The sequence below is a fragment of the Mesocricetus auratus genome, unplaced genomic scaffold, assembly GCF_017639785.1.
Source record: "Mesocricetus auratus isolate SY011 unplaced genomic scaffold, BCM_Maur_2.0 Super-Scaffold_100003, whole genome shotgun sequence".
Taxonomy (NCBI): Eukaryota; Metazoa; Chordata; class Mammalia; order Rodentia; family Cricetidae; genus Mesocricetus; species Mesocricetus auratus.
In genome coordinates this window covers 60974537-60984023 of record NW_024429188.1, presented here as the reverse complement: position 1 = coordinate 60984023, position 9487 = coordinate 60974537, and the positions used below count along the sequence as shown (strand labels likewise).

The window sequence follows — 9487 nt, the reverse complement described above, 5'->3', positions numbered from 1 at the left end:
TCCCAAATTAACTGGGCCTGATGTTGCTAGGCTGTGGTCCCAGCTACTTGGGAAGTGGAAGCAAGATAATAGCAAAGTATTCTGCTCTCTAAGCTACATAGGTAGAATTAAATATCAGATTACAAAACAAAGGATAAATTATAAACAAAAGAGCTAGAGGTAGAATATTTTCTGTCTCACATGAAATGCTAGACATAAATAAGAAGTTCTTGAAAAAGACCATGTGCCAATTGTATTTTCATTCATTAGACCATTATTAAGAAATTATCCAGAATTTAAGAGCTGTAGCATTTATGAAGGTCTTCAAGTACTGAGAAGATTCCCTGTAGGAACCAATTGTGTGCATCTCACCTTTCTTCTTTTTCAACATTGCCACGACATAAATGGCTTTGTACCAACAAATTTCCTAAGCATGAAGTGCACAGGGCTAAAAGCATAGTGTGAATTTCCCCTACAGTAGAATCTCCTCATCTGAAAGGCAAAGCAAACCTCTGTTTTCTTTATAAACTGACTACTTCTGATGTTTTCTAATTGTAAAATTGACATGAATTATTAAGAGTGAACATGAAAGTGAAAATGAAATTAAATGAATATGAAAATGAAAACGGGGACTGACAAGATTTCTCAGTGGGAAAGGCACTTGCAACCAAGGCTGAAGATCTGAATTTTAGCCATAGGACACACACATCATAAAAGACAACTGCCTATTTCATGTTATAAACAGATAACCACATAAATGTTCATAGACTGAAAGACACACACACACACACACACACACAGAGACAGAGAGACAGAGAGACAGAGAGAGAGAGTCATTCAGGCACACAAACACACATATACAGAGAAAGAGAGAGAGAAAATGAAAAAGAAACAAAAGACCAAAACAAAATTAAACAAAAAACATAGTAATGACACTTCTTGAAGGGACTAGTAATATGGTAGGAGAACCAGAATTTTGTAGTCTCATGTACTAAGTGATGGAAGCAACTCAAGAAACATTACTAGCGGGGCGGTGGTGGCATACGCCTTGAATCCCAGCACTCAGGAGGCAGAGGCAGGCGGATCTCTGTGAGTTCGAGGCTGGGCTGGACTGATAGCCTCCAAAACAATACAGAGAAACCCTGTCTCAAAAAACCAAAAAAAAAAAAAAAAAGAAACATTACTACATGCAACTGATAAGTAAACAATGTGAGTACAATTTAAGGATTAAGACACAATTTAATGATTTATATTAGTGGCATTCATTTCTATATCATATTCCTTTTATTCTTTAGAAACAAACTGACTGTGATCACTAACAATTTATAACCAACCCTGTTTTGTAGAGAGAAGCTTTTTCCTTGCCAGACGTTTTGGTTTTTCCCTGCCAGTCGCCTGGGCTCTGCCGCGTTGTAGTCCCCAAATAACACACAAGATGCTGTATTAATTATGAAGCTGTTGGCCTTGCTTGTTTCTTACTGGCTAGCTCTGACTTAAGTATTTACCCAATAATTGTTAATCTAGGTATTTCTCTTACCAGAGAAAAGTTTCCGGGCTTCCTACCCCTATGGTGGTTGCATCTTGACTCCCTGTGTCCTACCCAGTGTCCTCCTGGACTCCTAGTCCCACCTATCTTGCTTCCCTATTGACCAACAGTGCCTTATTGACACATACACAGGACTTCCTCCAATATCTCCTCTTTTCTGTCTAAACAAAAGAACACAGTTACAATATTTTGTCTATCAACATTTAGCAAGATTTAAAGAGAATATCATCCATCCCATCATTGTGAGTCAAAAGTTCTATATGTAGCTTATCTTTTATCATAACTAAGGAAAACTATAATTATAACTATCTGTCTTCAACTCCATCAAAAACTACGGAAGAATAATACATAAACACTAGGATTGACAGAGACATCTTACTGCCTGGGCAGTCACCCGAAGTTCCTCTGTAACGTTGGGGCCTCCATTTCAGCCCATAGGCCACAGTGTGTCTGGAAGACTTTTCAGCAAAGCAGGAAATTTCAAACTGTCCATCTGCAACAGCAGTCTGTCAGTCATTTTTCTGTGTCCTGCAGAAAGTCTCATAGACTCTTCAATGAAGCAGGAACCCTGAAGGACTGTTTGAGTTCAGCAGTCACTTTCCTGTGGGTCCTGCATGTCCAGTTCATACAGCAACAGTCAAACAGTCTAGGCAAGAGCAGTTTCTTGCCCAAATGCCTAATCTTGCCATGTTGAAAGCAAGCTCCATAACGAGTTTCTTCGATGCCCACCTTCCTCTTAGACATAATTGGTGATGCCAGGAGCAGACATTTTTCATTATCAAGAAAAACCCTAAACCATTTTAAATGCCATTTTCTGAAGGTCTTTGAAAGGTTTGAAGACTGTCTATCTATCTCAAATATATTTTATATATTTAGAAAACCTAACTTACCTAACTATAAGGTCTATTATAAGTAATTATCTATAATCTGTATTTAATTATGCATTATGTTTAAAAGATTAGTATAAATACAATACTTAATCAAGAGGAGTATACACATCACAAAATTGACCTTGAATTTGTATCAATAAATGAAAAACCATACCTATACAAAGTACTCATTTCCATACCATACTGTTAAAATGAAAACAAACATTTATAAACAGTATTTGGGAATTTGGGTGTAGTTCTCTCCAAAATGCTTCCCGCTGTTTGTGGGTATTATCAATCCCAAGGGGGTCCTGAGAAAACCCATAATCATGGCCATCTGCTTTCTGCAGTATGCTGCTAGGCTGCATCATTCCAGCTGTTGTGGTTGTTGGATCACCTTTGACACTGCTTTAGGGGGTTTTGTTTGATCAAACCCATATTAGCCTGGAAGAAATCCACAGCTTTTCATCTTCTGTGGAAACAAAAGCAGAACCTCTTTTCAAAAGTAACATGTCCTTTAACACTTAAATTTTGAAGTCAAGATATTTTCAAAAAACATAGATTGGATTAATCCAGTGGCATTTATAATCAATTGTCTTTTAGCAGCTGTCCTTCCTCAGCAAAGATTCAAAGACAACACAGTAACATATAGTATCTAGACTCTGTGTATTTTCCACCTTTATGGGGGTTTTTTATTACTCTATTTCTTTTATTTTTATTTTTTGACTTTGTGAAACAGGGTTTTTCTGTGTAACTTCTGCTGCCCTTAAATTCACTCTATAAACCAGGTTAGCCTTAAAATCACAGAGATTTGTGTGCTTCTGCCTCTGGAGTGCAGGGATATTTTTCTCTCCCAAGCCTACATATATTATTAAACACACTATATATGATTTAGAGGTTTTGCTTCTCTGAATCTATCCTTAGTGTATATCTTTATCTTTTAGGCTGTTTAGCATCTTCTCTGCTAATCAGTATGGCTAAAATTAAAGACATGGCTGGCCCTGCCCTATTCCTTGGCTTTCTGAGAGTAGCGGCTGAGTAAGCATATCGGCAAGACAGTAGTATTCCCTGGTCTCTTCATCAGCACCTTCCCCCATGTTCACGCTCTGTTTGACTTCCTGCCATCACTGCTTTAATGATGAACTATTAATTGGAGCTGTGAGTGAAATAAAGTCCTTTCCTCCCAGCTTGTATTAGGTCATGGCATTCCATCACGACAACGACAACACTAAGACTGGTAGAATCCTTAGTTTCTTCTGTTGTTGGTTTCCTATCTTGCGTGAGCAGATATTTCTTTAAGTCTCTCCAGAAACAGTGACACACAACAATAGAAATGGTAGAAAAATCTTCATTATTTCTGAAGTATACAAATAAAAAGTGCATAGCAAAATTTTACGATACACCTTGATTGTGGAATTTTGACACAGGTTACCATATAACTATTCACAAATTGAAAATACAGTCCCTGAATACTGAAGAATATCTCTAGTAGATGATTCACACTGTCTCTAATTTTTACTTGAAAATTAGTATTGTTTTTAGTAACATCTTTTGAAGAAGCCTTTTGAAAGATATCTCTTTTCCTCATTTGAACAGTGTGTGTGTGTGTGTGTGTGTGTGTGTGTGTGTGGTTTCTAATTGTTGAATTTACTTTTTATCCTTTGAACTTATGCTTTGGGGAAGCCTTTATTCCTGATATAGCAGAAAAAAGACAAATTTAAAATGGTTACAATCAAAGGCCAGCAGTTCAATTCTTGTAACAACTGATGATCCCTAAATTTGTATTTTAAAAGACAAAATTAAAAGAAAACTAAAATATATTTTACTTCATTGAAGCAAATAAGCAGTTGATAAAGAAATTACAAGATGTCAGTAAATGGTAAGCAAAGATAAAATTCTGAATGTAATACAAAGCAATATTTAAGAAAATAAATTTAGGCCAGGCAATGGTGGTGTATGCCTTTAATCCCAGCAGGAGGCAGAGGCAGGTGAATCTCTGTGAGTTAAAAGCCAGCATGGTCTACAGAGGAAGTTCCAGGACTGGCTCCATAGGTACACAGAGAAACCCTGTCTGTAAAAACAAAAAAAAGAAAAATATTTTAGAACATAATCTGGAATAGTCAATATGGCAGTCATCATATGTTGCCTTGGTAGATTATTGATACAGTATCACAGACAAATTCTTTCAAAGATAACTTACCAGACATTTATTTACCTGTGTTCTGTAAACCTTCTCTTGTCCAACAGACATTTTGCTGCTAAAATTGCTGCTGCTACAAAGCCTACAATGAAAATTTTAAAAAGATGCCAATGAAAAGACATCAGATAAAAAATCAGATGATATAGTAAAAATGAAGTCATATACTTGTGTGGAATATGACTTGAAGATGATGTCTATTTAAAATGCTTATACCCAAGGCAGATCTATGACAAGTAGAAAGCTTTTCACATCCTTAAATAATTTCAAGTTCTTGACTTAACCAATCCAAATCAAGGTGTTTATCATGACTTAACATTAGTCATGGCATAGCAGAAAAAGAAAAATGTGAAGCCATGTGTTAGTGTTATTAGTTTACTATACCCCTTTGCTTCAGAAGTCATCAAAGTTACTGAATTTACAGGGAATATATCAGAGATTTCCATCGCAGAAGACAATGGAGTTGTGCTTACAGGAGGAGTTGATCTGCCTCAGAAGATCTTAGATTTTTAGGTTACTGTGAACTTTTATGTAGCTGTTGCAACAATAATACTTAACCTTAGCCCATTAAGGAAGAAACTAGACAAAAAAGTTTTCCAAAGGCTACTAGAAATTCCACTGGTCATGACATCACAAAAATGCTTGAATTAGTTAAAACTTAACAGGAAATTATAGAATATGAAGAATGTCAGAACTATCTCAGAACCAAAAAAGCAACTTTGGATATGTCAAGTGGCAAGTAACTGCCAATCTTCAAGTAGTTATAAGCAAAGTCTTTTGGCGCAGACTACTGTATCTAGGTCCATTTGTGGTTTGAGCTTCCTTCATAATTCAAACAGTGAAGATTTGCTGCTGAAGTCTGACTCATTATTGCCCATAGAAGTAGAAAACAAAGTTGTGCTGAGTAATTATTTGAGGGGGGAAAAGGATGAAGAAAAAACAGAAATTTATAAAACTGTACTTTATTGATTTCTGGATCATTATATTTAGAAATTGTTGTTATTATTATTATTGTTGTTGTTGTTGTTGTTGTTGTTTTGAGACAAAGTTTCTCTGCGTAGCTTTGGAGCCTGTTGTACCAATGACTTTGCAGACCTGGTCAGCCTCAAATTCACAGAGATCTACCTGCTTCTGCCTCCCACTGAGTTCTGTGATTAAAGGCATGCATGATTACTGCCCAGCTAGAAGTAAATTTCAACATTTTTTTTTACAATTTCAACAAATAAATATGAAAGAACAAAAGTTTTAAATGGTAAATACAATAGTTATTATTTTCCTAAGTGATTTAATGTACTATTCTAAAAGTAACAATGATAGTAACACAAGAAACTATGATCAAACCTTAATTTCTGTGGCATATTTTAGCAGGATATTTGCATATCGATGCATTTGTTTACTCATTTTATGAACATGGGGCTTTCTCTCAAAGATATTTGTTGCATTTAAATTCAAATTCTACAGTTTGGAAATGTAAAACCATTACTTCCTTTACTTTCTCTGGGAAAACTTAGGATAGAGTTTGTGTTGTGACCTAACAGGAGCCCCTGCTTTATGGCTCGAAACATATTCTGGCTTCTCTATTCTCTTTGTCATGTATTCTATGTTGAACTAAATGGCCAGCCTTAAAAAATAATAAAAGCCAAGAGTTTTCTTGTATTCAGGAAATTGTTCCAGAAACATCTCAGGAGAATTTTGCTCAGGGAAATTCTCTGAAGACATTTAAATCTGAAAGTTACTAGGTGGTTGCCTGATTAACATAAGCTATATTTAACATTGACCAGAAAGGTGGACACTGACCAGGAACACACCCCAGATTCCTAGTGAATGGCTCTGAATCAGGCTATTCAGGTTCTCATAAAGGCAAAACACACACGGCTGAGATACTTCTTGCCTAAATTTTATCAGTGGCAAATATAACTCCTTACATATTTCCTGGCTACGTATATCCTGTCTACGTGTTGTAATGGAAATCCTACACAGTTGGGGCAACCAACCATGTTTGCTGAAGTGAAAATAGGTGACTTGTTATTTTACATTAAGAGTCCTAGGCTTTCCAGGAAGTTATCTATCCTTGGGCAAGTAGAGCTTTATAGGTTAACTTTAAATCTCACAAGACAACTCTTTTAAGAGGCTCTTATGGCTGCCTTCCCTACTCTTTCTCATGGCCTCTACCCCTTTTCTTGCCATATCTGTCTTTCTGTCTCACTCTTAACGAAGATGTTCCCTCCCATATTTTAACAACAAACTTCTCATTTTCAGGTTCTATCATGTTTAGATCTTCATATATTCAATTCTTTCTCTCTAAACCCCTTTTTCCTGCTCTGAGATATCAAGGGAATTTTGATTCAACTTTATTTCCAGACCAATCTTTAGTTTTACTTTTAGCGTTATAATATTTGTTGTATGGATGTGTGCGGGGGTTTACAAGAGGCACTTACCTGTCATGGCATGTTTGTATGCATATATATACCTTAAGACAAATTACCAAGTAGGTTTTGTCCTTCTAGCACATGGGCACCTAGGATCAAACTTGTTTTCAGGCTTGGCAATAAATGTCCTTACACACTATGGGCATTTCTATGATATATTTCCATTATTGGAGAATCAGGTTTGCCCATAACTACTGACACACCTCTTCCAAGCCCATACGACTTCATCCTTCCCAAATAGTTTAAACTGTATACCAAGTATTAAAATACATTAAACTATGGAGGCCATTCTCATTCAAACTAGTACACTAAGAGAAAATACCATAACAAAAGGAACAATGTAGTGTAGAGGTTCTTTGTCCCAGCCTGTCCAGTGGCCTTTGAACCCCCAAATGAACTCACAGACACTCATATTAATTATGAAACAGTTGACCATTTACTAGGGTTTCTTATTGGCTAGCTCTGTCTTAATTATCAACCCCTTTCTATTAATCTAAGTATGTCAACATGGTCTTATCTTACCAGTGAAGGGTCAGGACCTCCTAATCCTTTTCAATCTACATGGTGACTGCTAAGCATCTCCACAGAGAAGAGAATGATTTCTTGTTTGTCACTGCTTATATCTTTTTTTTTTTTTTTTTTTTTATTAATATTTTTTTATTTTCCATTTTAAATTTAGATAAGAAACAAGGTTGCTTCACAAGTCAGTACGAGGTCCCTCTCCCTTTCCCTCCCCTCCTCCCGTGCCCTCCCCCCATCCCCCCCCCCGTTATCCCCTCATTCCCCCAGGGAGGGTGAGGCCCTCCATGGGGGTGTCCATAGTCTGTCATTTCATATAGGGCAGGGCCTAGACCCTTCCCCAAGAGTTCAGGGTGAGAGTGCACCTCACATTGTTCTATGGGAGTCCAGAGACCGTGTGTATACTTGGGATGGGTACTGATCTGCTGTCCAAGGCTCAATAGATTACCTAGGCCTCCTCACTGACACCCAGATTCAGGGGGTCTTGATCAGTCCCATGCTGGATTCCCAGGCTGATGCCTGGGATTCAAGAGTTAACCTTTGTCTGGTCAGCTGTTTCTGGGGGTTCAACCAGCCCAGTCTTAATCCCTTTGATCATCAGTCCTCCCTCTCTGATACTGGCTTTCTTGAGTTCAGCTCAGTACTTAACCAGCCAGTAAATGAAGTTTCTGTTTCCCAGACTCTCTGGCAATAGGATTGTAGGCTGGCACTCCCCAGATCTATGTCTAAAATCCATATATGAGAGAGTACATGCCATGTTTCTCTTTTTGTGACTGGGTTACCTCACTCAGGATGGTTTCTTCTAGTGTCATCCATTTGCCTGCGAATCTCATGATTCCATTATTTTTTTCTGCTGAATAGTACTCCATTGTGTAGATGTACCACATTTTCTCTATCCATTCTTCGGGTGAGGGACATCTAGGTTGCTTCCAAGTTCTGGCTATTACAAATAAAGCTGCTATGAACATAGTGGAACAGACATCTTTGTTATATGAATGGGCATCTTTTGGATATATGCCTAAGAGTGCAGTTGCTGGGTCTTGTGGTAGGTTTATTCCCATTTTTCTGAGGAATCTCCATACTGCTTTCCAAAGTGGCTGAACCAGTTGGCACTCCCACCAGCAATGGAGGAGTGTCCCCCTTTCACCACATCCTCTCCAGCATAAATTGTCATTGGTGTTTTTGATTTTAGCCATTCTGACAGGAGTGAGATGGTATCTCAGAGTTGCTTTGATTTGCATTTCCCGGATGGCTAAGGATGTTGAGCACTTTCTCAAGTGCCTCTCAGCCATTTTAGACTCCTCTATTGAAAACTCTCTATTTAGTTCTGCAGCCCACTTCTTAATTGGGTCCTTTGCTGTTTTGGAGACTTGCTTCTTGAGTTCTTTGTAAATTTTGGAGATCAACCCTCTGTCAGATGTGGGATTAGTGAATATTTTTTCCCATTCTGTGGGCTGCCTTTTTGTCTTGCTGACTGTGTCCTTTGCCTTACAGAAGCTTCTCAGTTTCAGTAGGTCCCATTTATTAATTGTTGAGCTCACTGTCTGTGCTACTGGTGTTATGTTCAGGAAGCTGTCTCCTGTACCAATTCTTTCAAGGGTACCACCCACTTTCTCTTCTAAGAGGTTCAGTGTGGCTGGATTTATGTTGAGGTCTTTGATCCATTTGGACTTAAGTTTTGTGCATGGCGATAAACATGGATCGATCCGCATTTTTCTACATGCCAGTCTCCAATTATGCCAGCACCATTTGTTGAAGATGCTTTCTTTATTCCATTGTATATTTTTAGCTTCTTTGTCGAAGATCAGATGTTCGTACGTGTGTGGGTTAATACCCGGATTTTCAATTCGATTCCATTGGTCTGCCTGTCTATTTTTGTGCCAATACCAAGCTGTTTTCAGGACTATAGCTCTATAATAGAGCTTGAGGTCAGGGATATTGATGCCTC

At 37.7% G+C, this 9487-nt stretch overlaps 1 pseudogene; it reads left to right on the top strand.

Annotated features, from left to right (window-relative positions):
- The first annotated feature begins 4519 nt into the window (after positions 1–4519).
- LOC101825974 overlaps positions 4520–9487 on the top strand; it is an 11861-nt pseudogene continuing 6893 nt past the window's right edge.